The 15,005-nt window shown below is 46.9% G+C and overlaps 1 long non-coding RNA gene across 1 annotated transcript; it reads left to right on the top strand.

The window, feature by feature from the left end:
* The first annotated feature begins 6,453 nt into the window (after positions 1-6,453).
* On the top strand, positions 6,454-7,582 carry LOC123095867 (uncharacterized). Its single transcript, XR_006446347.1, has 3 exons — positions 6,454-6,549; positions 6,693-6,803; positions 7,539-7,582. It is a non-coding gene; the product is annotated as an uncharacterized lncRNA (long non-coding RNA).
* Positions 7,583-15,005: the final 7,423 nt, after the last annotated feature.

Below are 15,005 nucleotides of genomic sequence, written 5' to 3'. Positions count from 1 at the left end.
GATGCACCATCCAATTCCAAGCACAACAAGCCCCCCCTCCCCCCGCGTCATCTCCTCCGAGGCGACTCGGGGGTTACCCTACCCGCCGCCGCCACCCTCCTCCCTCCCCTTCCCTGCCCCTCCGCCGCCGCCAGAGGTGTCCTCCGGCTTCCGCGTGCGACACCAATGAAGGTGGCGGCGGGGATCTGGCGGCTCCACCTTGAGTGGAGGGCCTCGGCAGCCGGGGCGGCGGCCCTGGGCGGTGTGCGCGGTGTGGCCTTTGCGGCGGGTCATGCCCGCATGTGTTGGTGAGCCGTCTCCCCTCGGTCGTGTGGGCGACGAGGTGACGGCGGCCGTCGGTTGCTAGTGTGGCAACGTCCCCCGCAAGCCTGCCGGCATCCTTGTGAAGATTCTCCTCCCTCTCGCCCCGATCTGCTCCTTCCCTCGCCGGATCCGGGCTCTGGTGGCGCTAGCCACTGACTCCGGGTGCTGGTTGCGGGATGCTTGTTGGGTGTGTGTGGATCTAGGGAAACCCTTGACCGACGCGGCGGCCACATCAAAGTTGACGCCTTGGGCACCGATCTCCTCCATGGAGGCTCTGGTGAGGATCCACACCCTCTCATCCCCTCCCTGCATCATGGTGAAAGCCAAGGTCCCCTGTTTCGGGCGGTGACGGTGCTATTTGTCGTGTTCCTTCTTGGAGGCTTCGTCCGGGGATCGCAGGGGTGGCAAGTGAGTGGTGGTGGGTGTGGGGGCGGCGGGCGCCAACTTGATCTTTCTTGTCGGCATCTTTTCATGGGCTGCTAGTATGGAGTGTCCCTGCCAAGATCGCCGGCGGATCGACGCCCTCGTTCCTGGGCGAGAGGGGATCAGGTTCCCCTCTGCGGCGACAACGGTACGCCAGTTTGGTGGGAGCCGTGTGCTCCGGCAAGTCCTGCTTTTTGCCCCTGTTTGGTGATATCTCTTAATGTTGTCCCAATGCTTCTGTAACTTCGGCCGGCAGCTCTCGTCCGAGTGTATGACTGAGCCGGAGACGACGAGGGTGCTCCTGCGTAGTGTGGTCTGGGCTTGCAAGTTCTGTTTCAGTTTCGCCTCATTGGCAACGTGGGTGCCAGCTATCTGGGTTCTAGGGAGAACCGATCTGTCGTCTGCCGGTGCGGCACCCTTCGAACCAGGGTGAGTGGGTAGGGGCCTTTTGCAGCGACGGATTCAGATGGTGGTCATGTCCATGTTTGGTTATTCGAGGGTGGTTGCGACATCAATTCAAGCGCGACAGTGCATTCCTCGGTAGTCCTTAGTCTGCTCTAATGGTGCAGGTTGTATCATAGGGCGATGGCCATGGCGTAACGATGCTTCTGATCGCTTATGCCTGGGCCTTCGAGTTGTTTCAGCTGTGCACCTTGTATCAGTCGTGTGGTTTTTCTTTTTTCTGTTGCGTGCTTGTAAGTTGTTGGCAGTTGTAATCCTGGCCGGTTGATGGCTTTGTTAATTCAAAGCCGGGCTCGACTTGCGCCTTCGTTCCAAAAAATAAATAAAATCTTTATCTTTTTTTTTCTCTCTCTTTAACTAAAGAAGCATAAATCGATCTATCATGGTCTCGATCTTGGATCATCTTAACTGCATTGTCTGTGGGCTCAAGTACATTTATGGTGGGAGTATAATAACATCAAATTAAGAGTACTACCCCTATCTTATGAACACCTGCTAGTTTTGGGAAATCAGGAAGATGCGTGTTCGTAATTTGCTTACTCTTGTATATCTGGCTTGGCAGAACGGCAGGCGCCGGCGACGGCGTCGTGTGTGTGGTCGTGTTCCTTACGTTTCGTCCAACACCCGATCCAATGCTTTTCATATACATGGGCTGGCCTTGGTAGAACTGGTGAGTAGCGTACCTGAAATTGCACCACACACCGACAACCCATGCACCTTGCCGGCTGACGACGGAGCCACAGCTACAGTATCTCCCAACGAACATCTTCTTGATGCCGTCGAGGCAGTCCCAGCAGTCATCAGGCGGCAGGTCTGGGTTGCACTGCGCCAAAGAGTAGATCGACGCCGGTGAGGCGCCGGTGCTGTTGACATCGACGCGGCCGGTGGCGTAGCTCGCCGTTGTCAAGCTGTACGCCGCCATCATGGCAGTCTCGTCGATCATGTCACTGACGACGCTCTCGCCGTTGCCAGCATGCATGGGCTTGACTTTGACGTCGTCGGGCCAGACGACCACTAGTAAACTTTCGGTGGCATCACGGCCGTATGAGGCGAAGTCATGGCTGGAGTAGCTGAGGACGCAGGTCTCGTGCAGGACACGAGCGTCCTTGTTCAACGCGCACAGCTGCTGCGCGTCGCCGAACGCGGCGCCGATGCAGTCGCCGCAGGCGGACACGTCGCCGCGGCAGAGCCCGATGCCGTAGACGGTGTCCGGGGCAGCGCCGACGGAGCCCTTGGTGAAGAGGGCGGACGAGGCGTTCTTGCGGAGCGCGGCGGATAGCAGCTCAAGGTTGGCCCCGTAGGTGCTTTGGGCCGTGTAGTCGCCGCCGGTGACGCCACCAATCGATCAGACTGCCAGCAAGAGCAGTGACGCCGCCGTGTAGTCGCCATCCGTAAATGCATGCACGGATGGCTTCCCTTGCCCGTACGTTTTTTGCCAGTAATGCTACATCGACGGGCTCTTTACAGGGCTTTACGGACAGGTGTGGAGCTGTCAACTAATCATTGGATTAAGGTGAGGAAGGAGCCCCACCCACCTGAAAATCAGGGGGAGGGGGGCGAATTAGAATGAAGGTCCCTGTAAAACTCATGTAAGGGTCTGTATGTTTAGCATTTTTGGTTTTTTGCAGCCGGGCTCCTACCCTTTTTTTTGCAGCCGGGCAGCCTAGTCAAATTAGTATTGATTGTAAAGAAAACACGGATGTGATGGTCAGACACAGGCTGCATGCATGTATCTGTTTAAATCTGGGAATGGGTTTTGATTAACTGGGGCCAATGGTTTGGTTTTTTGCTCTGGGCTTAATTGGTTCGGATTGTGACGGGCCCAGATCGTTATCAGTTTGGTTTGGTTTGGGTTTGCATAAAAACAAGTTGGGTATGGCTGGGTGTGGGTCTAAATGGTTTGGTCGCTAACAGTTGCAAATCCTGGTTTAGAACCGGTTCTAGAACCGGGTGTACGCACGCGATGCGACGTGGCCGGTGATACACGTACGTATGCGACGCGACGCTTCTGGACATATATCGTATTGGGCTGCTACTGTGGATCAATTAAGCCACTAGCTAGCTTGCTTGTTTCTTGGTTAGCTTTGCACGTACAGCAGATTGATTTGGTTTCAACCCAAAATTAAGAACTAGGTTAAACCCATAGTTTGAAGAGTGGTTTGGTTTTGGTTGAGGTGGACAAAACGTACGGTTTGGTTTGGTTTAGGTTATGCATGATAATTGGAGGTGTGATTTAGTTCTGGTTCAAACTCCGCGTTGACTGTTTATGGTTTAGGTTTGGTTGAGTTGTATAACCATTGCCAGGTTTATATCTGTTCACCAGGAGCGCCCGCAATTTTCTACGGAAACACTAACGCCCCACACATGTGGGTGTTAGCCAACTCGCGCACACGCGTCGAATCTTGGCACAAAGCTGTTGATTTTGTGTGCCACGTAGGACAAGTCGAATGTGTGGCGTGTAAGAGAATTTGCCCGCACGCCGTTTTCGTTCCGAAGTCAGTGGTTGCGAGTCGGGGCGTGCGGTGGAACTGCCGTCGCGCCCGCACGCCACGCCCGTCTTCGGTTGCCGTCTCCCACGTCTCGCCACTTCGCTTTCCACTTGCGGTTTAGTTTACTCCCCTCCCCAACCCACCCATTCACACCAGTTGCAGTCGATTGCGAGGAGAAACCGAGAGGAGAACGCGACGGTGGCGGCGGCGGAAGAGTCGACCGCATTCGCGGCCGTTGGTGGGGCTCGCCGGACCGGAGCGTCGTCGCCGGAGAGCCGCAGATTGAAGGTAAGACTCCCTCCCGTGCTCACATTTCCTGCCTGCGATTTTGCGCCCCCTTCCTTTTTGGTCAATTTCCGATCGAGTTTCGTCGAGACTACGGCCGATTCACCGTGCTCCGGCGTCCCTGTCGGCTGTGGAGTCGTGTGCTTGCCATCTAGGGCGGCATTGCGCGGTTCTGTCGCCACCGTGGCGGTAGTCATGCCGGTGTGGGCCAAATCCGTCCCCGTCCCCGTCCGCAGCCTAATCCGTTATTTGCCTTGCGATTGAGCGGGCGATTTGCCTCGGAATGCTATGGCCATCAGTGTAGTGAGTACTTTGTTTGTTAATTTTCAAGGTATGATAGTTGCGAATGAACCCTAGATCTAGGTAGTTGCATTTCAAAGTGTAGGATAATGGCAGCCATGGCATTTTCAACAACTGTCATCACTGATGGCAACTAATTCCCTGATCAACTGTGTCAATTGCCACGAATATGCTTTCCATGTGGTAACTAATTTTGTGAACATACTATGCTGTTGTCATGCCACTATCATCACTGATGGCGACTAATTTCGTGATCAAGTGTGCCAGTTACCATGAATATGATTTACATGTGGCAACTAATATTTGTGAGCACACTATGTCTGTTGCCATGACACTACCATCACTAATGGCGACTAATTTCCTGAACAATCGTGTCAGTTTTGCCACGATTACGCTTTCCATGTGGCAACTAAGTTTTGTGAGCATACTATGCCTGTTGCCATGCCATATTCAGGAATCAGTTTACGTTTGCCATGCTGGTTTGCAACACCTGAATGTTTTCTTGACCGCATTACAAGGCAACTCATTTTTATGTGAGGACAGGGTGTGAGTTGCCTCATTACATGTTGTGTAGTGAAAGTTGTCTGCCTTTTTTTTCAAATGCCTTGTGTCTGACACGACAACTTGATGGCAACTAATTTCATGATCAAGTGTGCCAGTTGCCACGAATATGCTTTACATGTGGCGACTAATATTTGTGAGCACACTATGTCTATTGCCATGACACTATCATCACTGATGCCGACTAATTTCCTGAATAATCGTGTCAGTTTTTCCACGATAACGCTTTCCATGTGGCAACTAAGCTTTGTGAGCACACTATGCCTGTCGCCATGCCATATCCAGGAATCAGTTTGCGTTTGCCATGCTGGCTTGCGATACCTGAATGTTTTATTGACTGCATTACATGGCAACTCATTTTTATGTGAGGGCAGGGTGTGAGTTGCCACATTACATGTTGTGTAGTGCAAGTTGTCTGCCTTTTTTTCAAATGCCTTGTGTTTGACAAGGCAGCTTTAAACATAGTACAGTTGCTGCTTGTGAATACATGGCAACTCATTTTTATGTGATGCCAGGGTGTGAGTGACCTTATTACATGTTGTGCAGTGGAAGTTGTGTGCCCTTTTTTTGGAGTGCCTTGTGTTTAACATGGCAACTCGAACCTAGAAGATGTGTTCTGTACATTTTTTATAAAGCCAATGTGTTAGTTTCCACATCTCATGTTGGACAATCCTAGGGGGGTGGGTGTTCACATGCTCTGCCTCATTTGCCACTTTTATTGGAGCCAACATGGCAAGTAGATTATGCTAGTTGGCAATTGCTTCCTTGAGAAACACATACAAGTCCAGTTGCCATGTTTCTGCAATTACTCTTCCATTTTACTATTTTCCTGCCTTTTTGTGCATGTTTAGCACATGTCAATTACTGCCCTCTTCAGATGCTTAAACTTTGGGGCAACCATGGAGTTTTCATTTTTGTTCATCGATGATATCCAGTGAATATTTTACTTTATGCATTTCTTTCCGTATCCGTCGGATGTGTTTTCATTTCACCCTAACCTATGTTTTGTTCTTATCATAGCACAATGGCTCGTGGCGACCATCAAGATGATGATGATGACTTCATGGATGACCGCAACTGAATCACGTGACCGGTCGGGCAAAAGATGGCGAAGAGGTAACTTTCCACCCCCATATGTTTTCAATGTCACATTGTGTTTTCAATCTTCGGTTAGAACTAAATTTTTCATGACATTGAACATGGCAACAAATGATCCTTTTTCTGTTATGCAGAAGAAGAAACGTCATCGCAATAAGGCTCCGCAAGAACGCCTGACCATTTTGAATGATGGATTTACTGATGAGTAGAAGGGAGCTGCCAGTGCCATGGGGATGCAGGCTCTGATGGATGATCGCTGCAAGAACCTAGTGAACCCTGTATGTGACTGGCTCGGTGAGATTTATGATCCTGCCTCCAGAGAATTTTTGATTCCGCGACAGGGAAGACTGCCTTTGGATGAGGATTCGGTGTTCTGCACTTTGGTTGTGCCCCGTGGAGAAATCAAAGTCATGTATGAGGTGAATAATAAGATTGAGGCAGCCTTGTTCCCCCGTTTGTTTCCTGGGATGTCAACCATGCCGAATACGACTGCGCTGGCAACTTCGCTAGAGGGCATGACAACCCATGGCGAGGTATTTAAGATGAAGCTACTCATGTACTTGATCTCAGCTGTCTTTGCGCCTACCACGTCTCTTCGCCCAAGCAACAAGTGCTTCCCCATTCTGGTGTATGCTCTTTCTCAACTTCTTTGTTCCCATCAATTTTTTTGATTTTGATGTCATTTGGAAGCTAGTCACTGCCAGTTTTTTGATGTTTTCATTTGAATGCTGATGCGGCAACTTTTGTTGTCCTGAAATTTGTGTTGTGCAGGCGAACCTGAAAGATGTGAACAAAATGAATTGGTGTAAATTCATCGCTGACTTCCTGCATGATGCATTCTCGACCAAGATGTACCAGAAGGGTTGCCTCTTGCACCTAATGGTATTCCCCCCTCCCCCACTCTTTTGCAAATACTCTTATCATGGTTCAATGATTTTTCCTAAATCAACATCACAGCGGTTGATAAGTGTGAACTGTACAAGATTGTGCATGGCAACCATACAAGATCGTGCATGGCAACCGTATAAGATCGTGCATGGAAATCCTTTTGTTTCATTTTTATGCGAATCCTTTTACATGTGAAAGTGAATTTTTGTGTTAATTCGTGACAACTGTAGTTGCTGCCTACAAGGCAATAGCATTTTTCAACAACACAAAAAAGTTTTCATTTCATACATTCGATCTTTTTTTATACAATCTGCATGGCAACTATCAACAAACCATGATGACGACTAACATAGATAGATGGCAATTTTTTTATTCATTCTCTTGAACTTGATGACTCAAGGAAACTACATAAGCTTCCTTTTTCACCATAGCATGATTGCAACTGACATAGCTTCCTTTTTTATTGTGTATACAAGCATTTCTCAAAAACACAAAAAGTGTTTAATTTCATACATTCATTATCTCTTATACAATCTGCATGGCAACTACCAGCATAAGAAGATGGCAACTGCCAGCACAAGCATGATGGCAACTAACATAGATAGATGGCAAACTCTTTCTCTTCATTCTCTTAAACTTTGATGAATGAAGAAAACTACATAAGCTTTCTTTTTTCACCATGGTATGATTGAAAGTGACATAGGTTCCTTTTTTTATTGTCTATACCAGCTCATGTACGTCGATGCTCTTGATCTGTCCACCGTTGACTTTACTGGGATAGGAGGCCCGCCGCCTGCACATAAGTTTGTTGTCTCTGCGTGGACGGACGCATTTGTCAAGGCTGTGCTTGCCATAGACAGGATAACCGATACGAAATATGGGAAACTGCAGGTTAGTTCTGCCTTTTTTCTTGCACAACATTCTTCAACTTTGGATGTTGCATAACATGTGAAAAATCCCCATATAGCAATCATTTGCAGTTAACAAGAGGTAAATACCTTTGGCAGCCATGGCTGTCTGCACATGGCAACCATGTCTGACCCCATATGGCAACTCCGCCATCTGTGTCGAAACTCCTTTTTCATTTCCTCTTTTTGCAATACACGAATTGTTAGTCACTGCACCTTATATCTCTCTCACATCTTAGTTGTTTTTTGTTGGTTTCTAGCTGATGGCCAAGAATGCTATAGACTACAATGTGTTTGGTGGGCCACAAAACTTTGGCAAGTGGATGGATGTGCATTCAGCTCCATCTTGTCCTACTAAGGTAATCAAGGATGTTTATTTTGTTTTTTGAAATTGTTTTACTCTTTGCGCGTGACTCTAATATCTTTGGTTTTCACTACTTTTTTTGTTTTTGTGATCAGGCGAGGGCACCTGTTGAGCATCTAGTTGGGCAGTTTGCCTCCAGGATGACCCGCTTGCTCAGGAAGTTGGTTGAGGGTTGGACGACACTTAATGGCTCTGACAGCAACGCGGTTGCGAGGCAGTTCACGTCATTCATTGAAGAACGGACACATCGACCAACTGGTTGATGTGGCCGGTACGACTACAATAGCTCACAAGAGCTTCCCGACACACAAGATGATCTAGATGGAGACGCTGGTCTCGACAATGACAATGACGATGACATGGAGAATGTGCAACATGCAACCGACGATGATGAACATGGTGAAGTTCGTGTAGGTGGTAAGAAGGATAAGGCTGCACCAAATGTCCCTCCACCGGAGGAAGCAGTTGAACAAACAGTTGCGGGAGATACGGGGGTGTCGCTGTTAAAGAGGGGCAGAGCTCTAGAGGATGTTGGGCAGGGCTCTGTTAGCAAGAGGTCTTGGACCGATCCCGTAGCTTCTAGGAGGAGGTTCGACATTTATTTAGTGCTTTGTTTGTCTATCCTTTTTAACAGACTGACCCTCTTTTTCATTGTTTGTTAAGTGCGGCATGATTTTTTGTGTCTCACACTTGGTATCCTTTTTTTCCATCTTTTCTACGTACAGCGAGGCGACAACTGGTGGACGTGCAGTTAAGAAGAAGCAAGCACCAACGCCAACCGCGCTTCTGCTCGATTGAACAAGGGTGCTCCCACTGTTGGTGACACCACTTACACTAGGTCGTCTCCTCGTACGTCGACGTCAAACACCAGTGATCCTATTGTGTTGGTAGAGTTGAGGAAGACAAGCAAGAAGTAGGTTCTCCCTGTTTTTTCATTTGTCATAGTGCTATTTATTTTGTTTGATGCATTCTAGATCATACACAACTTTTTCAGTTGATACATTTATGCGGCAACTACCCCGTCTGCTTTTCATTGCAGCTGTTCAGCTTGCCATATGGGCTACTACCATTAGTCCCACATGGCAACTTCTTTTTTTCCCATGATTTTTATTTTTTTTGCTGCATGGAAACTCATGTTTGTTCTCCATGGAAATTGTTAACTATGCCACATGGCAATTCTTATTTCACTCATATGGCAACTAGCAACTCTCCACTGGCTTCCATCCCCTACATTTTCTTCTTGTGTGCTCATCCATACCTTGTTCTCAAATAGTAGCTCTGGCACATCACACATTTTTTCATTTTTAAAGATGACCACAATGGCAACTTTTTTGTTCAAATTTCATACTCTTCATGCACTTTTCTTGTAGTGTGAAGAACACTACTACATGTGTGACCAATCAGAACCATAGGGATCCACTCGAACGCATTCATTCAAAGTTGTCGACAAGTTGCAACTCAGATGCTCATGAGGTGCCAGTCGAGAAAACTGCTGTTGCACCGTCCACTGTTCCCATTAGCTCTGATGCAAGCGGCTGACCATCTCCGCCTATTGCAGATGTGCAGGCTACAACAACAAGCATCCGTACATCTGGGAGTGATGAGTCAGTATCTGCCAGGACTATTGAGATATTGCCCACTCTGCTGGCAATGAGGTATGCTGCTGTGACCCATGCCACCCGATCACACTACTAGGCAAAACGCTATACACAGAGGTATAGCAGTAGCATTGGTCAAAACTCGGCGCTAGCGCTACGTAGTAGTAGCGCTTGTTGCAAAACCACGCTACAATCATTATTTTAGCAGTAGCGCGTCTCCACAGAAAAGCACTACTACTAAAATTCTCTCACTGGTGCCGGTAGGCTAGGAATAGTAGCAGCGCTTCTCCCAGAAGCACGCTACTGATAAGGACATTGTAGCAGCGCGTTTCTTCTTTACAGCGCTACTGCTATGTAAAAGAAAATAAATAGAAAAATAAGTAGAAAAGTAAATGAAAATGAAAGAAATGGAAAAAGGAGAAATGAAAAAAAGAAAATGTAAAGAAAACAAAAGAAAAAGAGAAAGAAAACAGAAAGGGTTAGCTGCAGCGCGTTTCTCTGGAACGCGCTGATGCTAGTTTGACTCAAATCTCGGCGGCCCTGGCTCAAAATTTCGCTAAGTCCTTCCCCCCCCCCTCTCTACTCCCCCTTGTCCCCCAACTGCTCCATCGCTGCCGTTGCCCTGCCGCGCGCCTTCGACCACACCGCCACCGCCCGAGGCCGCCTTCGACCACACCGTCACCGCCCGCCGCCTTCAACCACACCGCCGCCGCCCGAGGCCGCCCCCTCGACCTCACAGCCGCCGCCCGAGGCCGTCGTCGACCTCACTGTCGCCTCCCTCGTGCTCGCCGCCACCGCCCTCGACCTCACCGCCGCTGCCCGAGCCAGAGCCTGCCCTCGCTGCCGACCGTAAGGCTATGCCTCTCCTGTCCCTACCCTCCTATTTCTCTCTGCTAGGGCAATTATATATATGTGTTGATACTGTGGTGATGTTCATATGAACCCTAGGTGTTCATATGAACCCTAGATTTTTTTAGGGCAGTAGGCATTTTATAGCATTTAGGAAAAATGATTTGCAATTTTTTTAGGAAATTAGCTAGGGCAATTTTTATGAAAATTCCTAAACAGTAATTCCATTTAGCTTTAAACTAATAGAGGGTATATAAATAATAGTAGCATTTATATTTAAATTAACAGAGGGTATAAACAAAAAACACTTAGCTATAAAAAATATTTTGACTACGGACCTGAATTTGTTCCAAATTTCATTCAAATGAAATTTGAATTATTTGGACTATGGACCTGAATATTTTTGACGAAATTGGGTGTAGGTAGTAAGGTCTTGCTGTGGAAATTCTGGTGAGGTCAAAAGGGTTAGAGAAAATGTAGTTCCTAGACTTTTAGCTTTAGAAAAAAAAAGTATTTAGCTATAAATAAAAAATAGTAGCTATGGCATTTAGCTATAAACAAAAAACAGAATTGTTTTTCTTTTCAAAAACTTGGTCAAACAGAACAGTAGCTATATGTCATTGATGTTCATTTGCATATTCCATTATTGTTGATTATATCTTTTCATTGAAATGGCCATGTTATATGCAAATTCCTCAATAGTGTTTGCTCATGTTATATCTTTTCATTGAAGTTGTTCGATTGCACCCAAGTGGCTTTGTTGTTTCCAGGGAATGATGCTGAGTGGCCTATATTTTGCCGGAATGTTGATTCATTTTTGTTCCGGCAAATTTCAGGTCCAGGTGTTGCCGGTTTCCTTTCCGAGCGACAGGCAGTAGTTAGTTTAGGTTCACGCTAATGCGAGAGAGGGATACGAACTGATGTACTCAAAGTGATAGCTCTTCTCACGTATACCATTGTTTAGATGGATGACGATGTATTTGCAAGTAATCAAGGACTTGTATCGCTATTTTCGAGATGATGACGAGAGACCACTTTGTGTTGGATGATGATTATGATGAGACTATTTGTATGTATATGCTATGATTATATTCGTGGTCTCGCAGGCATTTGTATGTGTATCATGATGACATTTCTATGTGCTAAAGATTCTTCTATAAAGCCTGTTCAAATACAAAACAAATATGCCCAAAAAAACAAAAAACCTGTTAAATTAGCAGTAGCGAGTGTATAGAAGTTAGCAGCAGCGCCTCTATAGCAGTAGCGCGTTGCTGCAAAGGGCGCTAGAGCTACTAGTAGTAGCGTGCTCCCAGTAACCGCGCTGCTGCTACAATTGTGTAGTAGTAGCGCCGGTGACCACGCGCTACTGCTATATGTTAGCTGTAGCGCCTTATTAGTAGCACCCCACCCCGCGCTACTGATACACCTAAAACCCGCGCTGCTGCTAGCCTTTTCCCTAGTAGTGTCAGCAAGTGTTGAAGTGGATGCTCCCTACATCAACCTAGGCAAGGAAGATTCCCGCTCATCTGATATGGATTCCAAGCACGTGGTTGTTGGTACTTATGCATCCACAAAAGAAGGGGCCGCGGCGACAATTCAGAATGAGATGTCATCCACAGGTGAGACTCATGGCATAATAGCCCCATCTTCTAGTGGCCCAGAGGCTGATACGGTGACTGTTGCGCGAGATGGTCTTCCACCCAGGCGTCGTAGCCCCCGCAAGCAACCTGTAGACATAAGTAGAAATGCACCATATGTAGCTAGGAGCTGCAGAGATGACTCCGGTTATGTGCCTGCTTCCACACTGTTTCCACCACCTGCCAAAAGCAATGTTACGGAGAAGACAGAAGTCTGGAGTACAACCGATGCACGCAGCAAGCCGGGCATGACTGACGGAGGTGAACGTCCGAAGCAGACTGCGTCTCTCACCACTGTGAAGAACCCTAGCTTAAATCTATGCACTTCTAAGCTCTCAGTCAACATTGGTGTCCCGTACAACCCAAACAAGAAGATTGGCAAGAAAGCTGTGGATGATATCGCTGGCAGCGCGCCCCGCCCTACTAATAAGCCTGATGATACTGCAGCAGATGAGGCAGAAATGTTTGTTAATCTATCACCCCTAGATTCTGCCAGACAACTCATTCGAGATCCGGCTGGCAGGCAGGAGAGGCACGCAATGGCCTTCACCTCACCGAGCTGTAGCCTTGGCATTGATCGCAGTCAAGACGAACCAGTGGTGCAAGATCCTATGCCAGTTCCCTTTGCTTTCTCGGCAGGCATGGCCCCAATGATGGCGGAACCAATGGCTGATGGCTGGAAGGTTGTGAAGTTTGCAGAGCTGATAGTGCAAGGTACAATTTTTTGCGTGTTTATCATTTTGGTTTCTACATTTTTCTAGTCTGACGTTAGTCACAAGATTTTTTTGGTTTGACGCTGGTGATGGCAAATCTGATCTGATGCACATGGCAGCTGGAGTTGCTGCAACATGGCACCTACAGTTTGTTGCTATGTTGCAATTCCATTCGCCAAGCACATGGCAACTAAAGTTTTTGCAACATGGCAACTTCATTTCAATGCGCTTGGCAACTTTAGTTGTTGCCACATGGCAACTGTAGTTGTTGCCACCTGGCAACTGAAGTGCACTACACAAGGCAATTGTAGTTGTCTCCACATGGCAACTCACTATTTTTGTACCTACATTTCATATTCTGCATCATTTTTTCACAACAACTTGTTTGTTTTGAAGTATCCTAAACCACTGTTTTCGATCCTTGCAGCCACCCCTGAGGAGATTTCGGCGTCACTTGATGCTGCTTACCGTAGGATTGAGGATGAAGCACTGAATAGGGGGTCCTCACGGGGTCAGGGGCAATCAAGTTCTAACGTGCCTGCTGAGTCGGTATCCGAGGATACCATTAGAAGTGCCACCCCTGGATCTGTGAGGCAGCATAGGGTAGTTCACGCACCCCCCGCAGACGACTATGAGCCCGAAGTCAATGCCACAAAGGAGCATAACTAACTTTATGATATTGTCAAGCGTTTTGGAAATGCGAGGTCCAGCAGCAAGCACATGAAGGAGCTGAAAGTGTAACGTCCCCACCACATAACCCCTCACTTGCTTTTCTCTTATTTTTTTCCTCTTGCTATTTTCAGCCATGCTTTGTTTATGTTTTATATTTTATTTTAATTAGCAAACATGATTCTTTCATGTTATATCATTTTCATACAGCTCATGTTTGGACAGAACCAAAGTCATACAATGTGATGCGAAGTACGTCGACCTGGGTGATCTGGCGGAGTCTGTGAGGCCACTTGGCAAAATGTCGAAGAATGTAGTTGCGTGTGGGACTGACTTCATCAACAGGCATATGGATATTTGTCCCAACAAAACGATCATGCAGTACAATGTGACCTGCAAAATATGGGATGGTGACTTCCACCCTAAAATCCTGAGGAAGCATTTTGCCACGCATGGTGATTTCGAGCTCACACTGAAGAAATGCGTGAGTGTTCCTTCCTGTTTGCACATCTTTTTTCCCATGATATGTTTTGTTAGTATCTATGCTTCACTCTTTGGGCTACATACTATTTTTGTGATAGATGTTTCATGTGGCAACAACTGTCATGTAAAATAAGTTTGTCTGTTTTTTAATGTAACTTGTGTGGCAACTTGAATTAAAATTCTGGGCAACTTTGTTCATACATGGGTGGCAACTTCTTTTAATTATACATGGCAAATAAACATTCTCTGTGGGCATATCCTTTGGTCACTAGCTACTTTGCCATTCATGTACCTCTTACTGTATCTGACAATATCTTTACATATCATTTTTCCAACTACATCATTGTTGTTTTTTATGTGAAATCTGATTTTTATTTTCCTATTATTTTACTTGCAGCTACTGTTTCCCATGTTCCAGGAGCTTGCACCACATGACCCACATGACAAGTGTGGTCACCACTACGCGATTTTCCTTGACCTGAAGAACCAATGATTTGAGGTGCTCGATTCAATGCGTTCAGCAGCTGATGCAGACCTTACTACACATGCTGAATTCTTCATCAACATCCTCAAAGAGACATGGACCCGTCACTACGAAAACTCAAGGGTCCAGATCAATCATTTTCCAATCGAGTATGTTGCGACTACACTGCAAGGAAACCGGTAATTACTATCTATTTTCGTGTGCACTCCACACCAATCCTAAACCTTTTGTATCTTGTGCATCAAAGTTTATGATTTTTTCTATTCTATCGAGTTGACCTGATTCTTTTTCTTTTATAGGCATGACTACGGGTTTCACAAGTTGGAATACCTTGCTAAGTGGTAAGGCCGACGGGTCCCCGTCGTCACAGCTGCAATGGTTGTTGAGCTTCGCAAAATATACACATGGAACTGGTTGATGACTGAAGATTTCAACACGCATGCCAACGCACGAGAGTTAATAGAGGAAGCTGTCAAAAAAGCCATCAAGAA

The sequence above is a fragment of the Triticum aestivum genome, chromosome 1B, assembly GCF_018294505.1.
Source record: "Triticum aestivum cultivar Chinese Spring chromosome 1B, IWGSC CS RefSeq v2.1, whole genome shotgun sequence".
In the NCBI taxonomy this organism is placed as follows: domain Eukaryota; kingdom Viridiplantae; phylum Streptophyta; class Magnoliopsida; order Poales; family Poaceae; genus Triticum; species Triticum aestivum.
The sequence above is the reverse complement of the archived record's forward strand: the minus strand, read 5'-3'. Positions and strand labels throughout refer to the sequence as shown.